Source organism: Panthera onca, chromosome A1 (genome assembly GCF_046562875.1).
Source record: "Panthera onca isolate mPanOnc1 chromosome A1, mPanOnc1 haplotype 2, whole genome shotgun sequence".
NCBI classification, from domain to species: Eukaryota; Metazoa; Chordata; class Mammalia; order Carnivora; family Felidae; genus Panthera; species Panthera onca.
Window position 1 is genome coordinate 96,674,185 of NC_138339.1, and position 7,568 is coordinate 96,681,752.

At 41.6% G+C, this 7,568-nt stretch overlaps 1 pseudogene; it reads right to left on the reverse strand.

The window, feature by feature from the left end:
* Positions 1-6,484: 6,484 nt before the first annotated feature.
* LOC132680404 (AP-2 complex subunit sigma pseudogene) lies at positions 6,485-6,916 on the reverse strand (annotated as a pseudogene).
* Positions 6,917-7,568: the final 652 nt, after the last annotated feature.

Genomic DNA, 7,568 nt, shown 5'->3' on the forward strand with positions numbered 1-7,568 from the left:
CAAGGAAAGCACTTGACTCAGAAAGGCAGCACACTTAGGATATGGCAAACTACTGTCCCAAAGATCCAGCCCCCCACAGCGTGGAATTGGAGCTGATTTTATGTTAGGAAGAGGGGGAGGCATGAGGGGGTTGGAGTCAAAAAGTAACTGATGGCTGTAGACACCTGAGGAAGGGCATGTAACCTTATCTTTGGTCCGTGGATCTTTGCATACAGGAATCTGGTCATGTGGTTCCTGTAAATCTTAAACATAACATAGTCATGGCTGTCCTTCCTTATCTCCTCGAGTGAGGTAGGTTTCAGGTAAAAAAGTTTGTACTTCCTTATCTCCTCATGTCAGGTAGGTTTCAGGTACAAAAGCAGTTTCTGGCAAATCTCATCTGCAAGCAAAATTCCTCCCATAATTAACATACCTACGTGCAGGGCTAATCAAAAGTTCCTTAAGCTATAGGTCATGGCAGCAGGGGAAATAGAAGCAATATGGAGTCAGACATGCCACGTTTCTCCCTGTTACAACATAATGCATGTGAAAGCATTTGTCAACACAGAGAACTGTGTGAACACAAGATGTTATTCTTTTGATTTCTGGCACAATCTATGTCCTGTAATTATCTTTCAAAGAAATTTCAGAGGGGTTACAGACCATCTGGGCATAACATCCTGAGTAAAGCAGGGAAGACTATGCCCACTTATGTGGTTGTAGGAAGGGTTAAACGAGGTTGTAGGAAGGGTGATTGTGCCATAATGCATGCCTGTCCCAGAGGCCATAGCTGCCTCCTCCCAACAAACTTTGTTCAGTGCTTATGTTCTGGATTTTTTACTATGTCAGCTCTAGTCCCCACTTCAAAACTTACCTGTCCTGTGACCCATGTTATCATCATTCTTCCCTGTAGGATAAAGAAGGATGCCTTTATGATATTCCCACCAAGTTATACCACCCCAGAAAAATGAACTAGTGTCCAGAAGGCCTAAGCAATAACTAGTTTGGGGTTATCAGTTACTGCAGAAGTCATTGGTCACATATGTGTATTTCTGGATTTTTTTGGACTCCCTGAATTACATCCAGTGAATAGCTGCTGATTTTGCATGCAGGTAGTTTGGATGTTAGACCAAAGCAACACAACAGACATTAATTATCTATACATTTTTTCCTCTCATTTAGGCCTTATCACTCAATTCCAGGCCAAATCTCCCTGATCTATCCACTGCTCTAACAGTCCCGATGTCCAACCCAACATTTTGAGCAGCATTCTCCTTCCTTCCTCTTCACCAGGAGCCCTGTAGCTATGGTGACCGTATGTCCCGGATCGTTCTGGTGTCTGTCTGTTTCTCTAGCATAATTATTAATTCATGTACTTACCCCCACCCCCCTTTCAAATGTATGCTAATTTGAAAAAGAAGTTATGTGGTAACTCTGCTTGCTGCTGAATGAATTTGAGCAAAGCTGGAAGGCACATCTAGGTTGAGAAAAAGAGACTGCAGAGCTATCAAAGCAAAGTTAAGAAGATGCCAGTGTCTCTGGGGCTCCTGGGTGGCTCACCCGGTTAAGCATCAAACTTTGGTTCAGGTCTTGATCTCACGGTTTGTGATTGGCTAAGGTCATTATCCTGTGTTTTGTGCATTCAAGCCCTATGTCAGGCTGTCTGCTGTCAGCACAGAACCCTCTTCGGAGCTTCGGATACTCGGTCCCTGTCTCTCTGCCCCTTCCCTGCTCGCATGTGTGTGCATACATGCGCACGCTCTAAAATAAAAAAATTATTCTTTAGTACATAGAGATTTTACATTGTTTCCTTTTTACATTAGGCTAATTTCATTATACGTCCCCCAAAGAATTTCACTTCTGATGTCTATATGCTTGAAAATCTTTTTTTTTAATTGTCCTATCATATTTCAACAAAAGTATGTGAACAAAGTGAAATTAGAAAAAAATTCTTGTGACTGTAAAGCTCTAAGCGTAAAAAGAGAAAGAAAACTTAAGGTGGTCCTGTCACTATAATTGTTTTCACCAACTATAATCATTAACCATGAAAGTAAAATTTCACTGGAAATGTATCACTTAGTAAGATGGATAGGGCTGCTTTGGTTTTTAAGCAAGTTCAGTTCTTTTTGGCTGAGTATAATTTATTGTATCAATTGTATTACCTTTTTTATTTTTCAAACGTCAGTGCTGAGGAGCATTATTTATATAAATAAGCAATGAAAGGACTTTTCTTCTAGCAATGTCATTCATTTCTCTGAAGTCCAGAGTTATAGGTAAAAAATGAGCCAGTAATCCGTTATCAAAATACATTTTTAAAATTTTTTATTTTAGAGAATAAGAGTGAGAGTGAGCAAGAGGGATGGAGGGAGAGAGAGACAGAGAGAGAATCTTAAGCAGGCTCCTCGCTCAGTGTGGAGCCCTACACAGGGCTTGGTCCCACCACCCTGGGATCACGACCTGAGCAGAAATCAAGAGTCAGATGCTCAGCTGACTGAACCACCCAGGTGCCCCTCAAAAATAATTTTTAATGTGCTATCAGCTGACAATAGGTTCACTTTCACCTTTTTGGAAAGTAAAAACTTGGAAACTAGCTTTTGCAAGAATTGGACTTACTAAAGAATTTATTTCCCAATCTTTAAAGGTGTTCACTTTCTCAAAAGCAATGCCAATATTTTGAACTGTTCCCTAGTTTGGAATCCCTGGGGTCTTTCCTCTCTGGAGCAACACCCAGAATGCAGTACAGGACAGGTGGGAGGTATTCCTGCCTTTTGTCAAAAGTGAGAGAAAAAAGGCTAGAAGAGAGGAAGTGAGAAAAGTAGAACCAGCCAGGCAAGGGAATTTCCCAGGCAAATGAATTTCAGGCAAGAGCCCCTGTGCTCATAAATCTGGAAACTGATTCCCTTAGCCTTTAACCCACAAATATACACCCTGAAAGAAAATCTTCCTGATGCTCAGGGCTACATGTACCTCACTCTGAAGATCCAGCACCAATATCTAAAAACATCGACAGTGTTCAAGAACTGTCAGAAATTTATTTTCTTTTTATTAAGTTAATTTTATTTATTTATGATTCAGTAATATGTTCACTGGAATAAAATTAAAAGACATTAAAGGGTATATAGTAAACCTTTGCCCTCCCACTCTTGTCTGTCAGCCATCAGTTCTTTTCTCCAGGGAATGGGTGTGACGGTTTCCTGTGAAATTCGCAAAGATAATCTGTGCATATTCATGCAATTATCAACAGATATACTTCTTCCTCTTTTGCAACTGCCACTTTACATGTTGCATTGCGCCTTACTATTTTGTTACTGTTTTGCTTAGAAATTACACTGGAGATTTTTTTTCATGCCATCATGTGAACAATCACGTTTGTTGGACTGAACAGTATTTTATTGAATGTTACATTTGGCTTAAACATGCCCAAATTGATAGCCTTTTAGGTTATTTCCAATCATTTCTATTAAAATAATACTGAGATAAATGTGTTGTTCATGTATGACTTTGCATCTGTGTGAATGTATTTGTTGGGAAACTTCTTTTGTTTTAATGTTTATTTATTTTTGAGAGAGACAGAGACAGAATGCGAGTGGGTTAGGGGCAGAGAGAGAGGGAGACACAGAATCCGAAGCAGCCTCCAGGCTCCGAGCTGTCAGCACAGAGCCTGACGCGGGGCTCGAACTCACGAGCGGTGAGATCATGACCTGAGCCAAAGTCTGACGCTCAACTGACTGAGCCACCCAGGCACCCCTGTTGGGAAACTTCTAAAAGTGGGATGTCTGGGCAAAAGTCCTGTGTATGTATTATTTTGATTAAACATTAGTAGAGTGCTCATCTCCAAAGAGGATGTACCAATTTAATCTACCACCAGCCAACACTAAGAGTGCCTATATTATCTATAAAATCTGTAACTATTACTACATAACAAATCACCCCAAAACTTAGTGGCTTCAAACAACAACAATAATTTCTTCCAGTTTCTGTGGGTCCAGCTGAGGAATGACTTAGCTGGGTTGTTCTGGTTTGGGATCCTTCAGAAGGTTATGTTCAGATGGCAGTGGGGGCTGGCGTCATTTTGAAGACTTCCTCGGTCCTGTGTCTGGTGTAGGACTGGGTGGAGCCAAATCATTGGGCAATGAAATTGCTGGGTCCACTGAAATGTCTCTTTCTACCCTTTTGTGGTCTTTCCACATAGTTACTCTAGCCTGGCGGCATCAGGGTAGCCAGACTTCTTTGGAAATAAGAGGCAAGATAGGTGCCCAGGGCATACAATTTAAGGAGGCATTCTTTTTTTAAGGCTGACCCTGCATTGACACAACATTGAGAATGAGTGCTTTCTTTCTTTCTTTCTTTCTTTTTTTTTTTTTTTTTTGAATGTTTATTTATTTTTGAGAGAGAGAGAAGAGAGCATGAGTGGAGGAAGGGGAGGGGCGGAGAGAGGGAGACACAGAATCTGAGGCAGGCTCCAGGCTCAGGGCTGTCATCACAAAGCCCAACCTGGGGCAGCACTCACGAACTGGGAGATCATGACCTGGACCGAAGTCAAATGCTTAACTGACTGAGCCACCCAGGTGCCCAGAAGATGAGTGCTTTCTTACATTTTGGGACCTGGCATATTTCTTGCCTCACCTTGGTCCTGGCCCTGCTTACACATCACATGACATCCCTTCTATACACCATTCTTCTGACGAATAACAAGCCCACCCAGAGGCAAGGGGAGGAGGTGCAGAGGAGAGAACTCCATCTTGATGGGAAGAGTGTCATTCACCTTATACAAAGAATATATTGAATATACGTTCAAGCTCTGTACCTTGCCAGTCTGACGAGTAAAGCATGGCTTTCTATTTCAAAATAAACTTTCTGTGTCGCCTGAGTGGCTCATTCACTTGAGTGTCTGACTTCAGCTCAGGTCATGATCTCAAAGTTCATGTGTTCAAGCTCCAGGTCTGGCTCTCTACTGTCAGTGAGGAGCCTGCTTTGGATCCTCTGTCCCCCTCTCTGTCTGCCCTTCCACCCCTCCCCCAAATAAATAAACATTAAAATAAAATAAACTTCTTTCTGAATGTAGTGAAATTATACTTTTAACTTACATTCCTCTTATTATAAGTGAGGTAAATATATTTTGCGGTCTGCTTTTTCTTTGGCTAATTGTCTTTATAGCCTTTGCTCATTTTTCTGTTGGTTCTCTATTGGTTTTCACCCATTTTTCTATCAGTTAACTCAATGTGTGAAGGGTTAACCAATCTTTTGTCTGTGATGTGAGTTGTGAACATTATCTCAGTTTATTGTTCACCATTTGACTTTGCTTATGATAGCTTTTTCATGAAAAAATGTATTTTTCTGTAGTTAAATTTGTCTTTTAGCCTTCTGTATTTTCTGTCATGCTTGGAAAGGCCTGTATCACTCTGAAATTATAAAAGTTTTTTCATGTTCTCTACTCCTGTGTATGTGTGTTTAGCTTGCTTTTTTTTTAAATTTATTATTATTTTTAAATTTATATCCAAGTTAGTTAGCATATAATGCTATAATGACTTCAGGAGTGGATTCCAGTGATTCATCCCCTATGTATAACACCCAGCACTCATCCCGACAAGTGTCCTCCCTAATGCCAACTAAAGGGTGGACCTTTAGTCCACCCCCCCATCCACAACCCCTCCAGTAACCCTCAGTTTGTTCTCTGTATTTAAGAGTCTCTTATGTTTTGTCCCCCTCCCTGTTTTTATATTATTTTTGCTTCCCTTCCCTTATGTTCATCTGTTTTCTATCTCAAATTCCTCATACAAGTGAAGTCATATGGTATGTGTCTTTCTCTGACTAATTTCACTTAGCATAATACCCTCCATTTCCATCCATGTAGTTGCAAATGGCAAGATTTCATCCTTTTTGCTCACCAAGTAATACTTCACTGTAGGTATGTGTGTGTGTGTGTGTGTTATATACCACATCTTCTTTATCCATTCATCTGTCAATGGACATTTGGGCTCTTTCAATACTTGGGCTATTGTTGATAAGGCTACTTAGCTTGCTTTGTTTTTTAACATGTTTCCTTTGATGCATTTTTAGTGTTAGATTAGTATTTTTACTTTAAGTTGTGAAGAAGGGATTCAAATGTCCTTTTTTCCAAAAGGTATCCAATTGACTTAAAATGTTACATATGTCATGTCGCATTCATGAGATTTGTCTCATTTTTGTCTCGTTCTTCTGTCCCATTCATTCATGTGGGTGTTTATGTGATAGTTCCATGTGTCTTTGATGGGACCACAGATTTATTGGGGGCTCCACACATGCACTCACGATGTCACCCAACAACTGCATGGTTACTCAGTGCCCACATGGTGGCTTCTGCCCGAAGTTGTGCCCAGAGGCAGTGGGGTGCAGTCTTCTCCCCGGTGGCCCAGGCCCAGTTGGTGCCTTCCTCCTGGGCAGCTGAGGAGGGCACCAGGGTGGCCCTCACCTGGAAAGGGGGTGAGCAGGGAGCCAGTGGCCAGGGTGGAGGGGCTGGCTGCCCTCACCCCAGGGAGTGGAGCGTCTGCAGCTGTTTCACCATCTGCTGGCTGGTCTCTGGGATCTTGCCAGCCAGGAACACCTTGTCCACAACCGTGTAAACGTTGTAGAAGTTGAACACCAGGTCCAGTTCACAGACATTGTGGAAATACTCCTTTAAGACCTCCACGAAGTTGTGGATTGCCTAGCATTGGGAAGTGATCTAGAAATGCAGACCTCCACCAGGTTGGTGTGATTGATCTCGCACGGTGGTTACGCGTGCACCTCCTCATTCAACCCGTTCCTCATCGTCATCGAACTGCATGTACCATGTGGCCAGGGGCACCTTGCCCATGCGGTCCTGGTTGAGGATGTAGCAGATGTGGGGACTCCTGTCTGGACCCCAGCTGCTCAGTCTGGTGGCTATCGGGCAGCTCCAGCTCTGGCAACAGTTCATTTTTTTCTCCCCACAGTTTTAGGGATTGTAGCCACGTGATGTATTTTAATACCTGGTAGTCTACTTCCCCTTATTTATCATTTTCATGATGTTCTAGGTTATTCCTTCTTGTTTACTTTTCCATGAAAACAATTCCTACACTTGATCTTAGCCAAAAGGCGAGAAGTGATCCGTGAAAACAATTCCTTAAGTTAATTGCATGGTGATATTACCAGTCATTAAATGTGATTAGGATGACACCCTGGGGTGTTTGGGATTTTTCTGCACATAAAAGAAGGAAACGGGAGGTAACCTGGCATCCTAAAAAGAAAATTGGCACTCGGAGGGATGAATTTCAATCTTAAACCTGCAGAATATTCTATGGCCTTGATCCAATCCATGACAATGCTTGAATAGAAATGAACCAGGGTGCTGAAGATTAATGAAAAGAAAAAAACCCTAACTTTTTATAAGATCGTTTTCCTCTTTTAATAATTTTAGTATGCCAGATCTCTCAGGGTAATGGAATCTCTCTTTAGTGACTAGGAGTCATGCATTATTTCTGATTGTTCATCTGTGGTGGTGTTTTGGTATAATTTGCAGAAATGCAATTTTTTCCTAAAAGCATAGAAGGGAGTAGTAGATAGGATTCAGTCATTAGAGGTTTTATTCA